This window comes from Coturnix japonica, unplaced genomic scaffold (genome assembly GCF_001577835.2).
Source record: "Coturnix japonica isolate 7356 unplaced genomic scaffold, Coturnix japonica 2.1 chrUnrandom683, whole genome shotgun sequence".
Taxonomy (NCBI): Eukaryota; Metazoa; Chordata; class Aves; order Galliformes; family Phasianidae; genus Coturnix; species Coturnix japonica.
This window is the reverse complement of record NW_015440047.1, coordinates 17,204-19,818: the sequence shown is the minus strand read 5'-3', so window position 1 is coordinate 19,818 and position 2,615 is coordinate 17,204. Positions and strand designations below refer to the sequence as shown.

The following is a 2,615-nucleotide window of genomic DNA, read 5'->3' as shown; positions in this document are numbered from 1 at the left end:
ACACGCTAAGCACACGCTAAGCTCACCTTAATGATCCCGATCTGCTTGAAGTAATCAGCCACCGACTCGATGGTGACATTCTCCCCCAGCCCCTGCACGAAGATGGTGTTGTTGTCCGAGTTGTCCTGCTCACCTATGGGCACAGCTCATTAGCATAATTAATTAACCGTGCTAATTAACACCCCCCTAATTAGCGTCCCTAATCACCCTGCCCATTAGACCCTCAGGAAGTTAATTAACACCCCCCCTCATTAGCTTAATTATTGAGCTTCGCATACAGGAGTACAGACCATTCGCTCTGCCCTTATTATGCTAATAACTCCCCCCTAATTAGCATAATTATTGATTATAATTGACCCTCCCATTCAACACTACAGAGACCATTCGCTCATATGCTAATAACCCCCTCATTATGCTAATAACCCCCTTAATTAGCATAAGAGATCATAACTGACCCATTCAATACTAGAGACCATTCGCTCTCCCCTCATTATGCTAATAGCCCCCCTTATTATGCAAATATCCCCCATATTATGCAAATATCCCCCATATTATGCAAATATCCCCCATATTATGCTAATAACTCCCGAATAATGCTAATAACCCCCCCTTAATTAGCATACCCCCCTATTAATTACCAGGGTCATGCCTCGGCCCTTGGTCCCGTGGTCCTTTCAGCACATGCAAGAAATTAACACACAGCATTAATTAGCATTAATTAACTAATTAGCATAAATTAATAAGGTTGGGGGGAGCGCTGCACACCCCCAGCCCAAACCCTTTAAAATCGCTCCCAATTAACACTAATTAATTAATTAAACCCTCCCCCCCCCCCCCATCTTAATAACCTTAATAACACCCCCCTATAGCCTCATCCCGCACCCCATTTTGGGGTTAAAACCCATCATTTTAGGTCCTGTTTTTAGTTGCCTCCTCACTAGAGGCCGCGATTCCACCTTTTTTTAACCATTTCGGGCCTTTTTTAACCCAAAAAAACCATCCGTTTTTAATCGACACCCATTGGATTCCAAAGCACATCGGGTTCATACACCTTAATGGCACCCAAAGCGTCGCCCTTCGATTTGGGCTTAAATCCCTCAGATTCGGTTCAACCCAAAAACACTCATTTTTTTTGTTCGCTTTTTACTCTTTAACTCATCGTTCACCACCTTCACCGCCCCCGTTTTGGGGTGAAAAACCTTTATTTGCCCATTTTTACTTCACCATTCGGCTCCATTTTAGCGCCTCAGCGCTACCCGACATTGCCCATTTTGGGCTTTTTTTGCCCCAAAACCGCAGCTTTCCGGGCCCATTTTTTTTGCATCGACAAACCACATGCAAACCCTTTCAGTTTTTAACTCGACACCAGCTTTTTCAACCCAAAAAAACCACCTTTTTTTCATCATTTTTTACCCATTTTCGCCTTATTTCTCTGTTCCTTCACACTCAACCGTGGCATATTTTGGGTCTTAATAATAGCATTTTTTGTTTGGTTGGTCCCAAAATACCACTTTTTTCACCCAAATCCGCCGCCACCGTCTCTCATCAGTCAACCGTGCCCTTTTTTAGGCCTTTTTTACCCTTATTTCGGCCTTTTTTTGCCCTTATTTCGGCCTTTTTTTGCCCTTATTTCGGCCTTTTTCAACCCAAAACGCGGCCCCGGCCTTCGGCTGTCGTGAAGAGAATTGGGTTAAATAACAACACCACCAAAAAATAACACTTTTTGGGTCTTATTTTTGACCTGTTTTCGCTCGATTTTGGTTCATTTTGGGTTCAAATGCTGAACTCTTGCCACTTACCACCATAATTTTTGAAGCCACCACGGTCACCACCACTGCAGAGGAAAAATTGAAGAAATGAAGCCTCTTTTTTATGCCTTTTATGCTTTTTTTAAGGGGGGGGGGGGGGTTGTAGTTTTTAAGCTTAAAAATGCACGTTTTTTTTGGGGTCAAATCGGCGTTTTTGAGCAGTTTCCTCCGTCCTGAAGCCCCTCCTTGATGGGTTATTTTGTGTGGGGAGGGCGGCCATTTTGTGGGGGTATTTTGGGGGGGGTTTTGGGGGTCTCCATCCGTCGTTGATGCTCCTCTCGCAGCAGTAAAAGGGGGGGAGGGGGATGGGGGGGATTATAGAGGGGGATGGGGTCCAAAAAATGGGTTAAAAACCCCAAATTGAGCTTTTTTTGGCCGTTCTGAAGAAGCCCCGTGAGGCGCTTGGAGGCTTTTCCATCCCAATAGGCCCCTATGAGGGAGGATCTGGGGCCTACACTGTTTCCCCCCCTTTTCCACATTTTTGGGGTAAAAAACCCCAAATTTGCTCATTTTTTTTCCACCTAATTGGTTATTTGACACTGACTGACCCTGGTTTAAAAAAAAAAAAACAGCCATTTTTGCCCATTTTTGGGGCTTTTTTGGGTTCTTTTCTTGACTTCCCACAAGCTCCACACAGTTCCCCCCACCTTCCCCCTTTTTGCTCTTTGAGTCCAAAAGTTGACCAAAAAAACCCAAAATCTGCCCTTTTTTTGATGGCGGCCGCACTCAAAATGGCTCCTTGGCGGCCATTTCTGACCTTCCAAACAAAACCCCGCATTTTGGGGCATTTTGGGACCTTTTTAGGGC

At 44.7% G+C, this 2,615-nt stretch overlaps 1 long non-coding RNA gene across 1 annotated transcript; it reads right to left on the bottom strand.

Moving 5' to 3' along the window:
* Window positions 1-26: 26 nt before the first annotated feature.
* Window positions 27-821, bottom strand: LOC107307578. Its single transcript, XR_001552447.2, has 2 exons — window positions 639-821; window positions 27-133 (listed from the first exon to the last, which is right to left on the bottom strand). It is a non-coding gene; the product is annotated as an uncharacterized LOC107307578 (long non-coding RNA).
* Window positions 822-2,615: the final 1,794 nt, after the last annotated feature.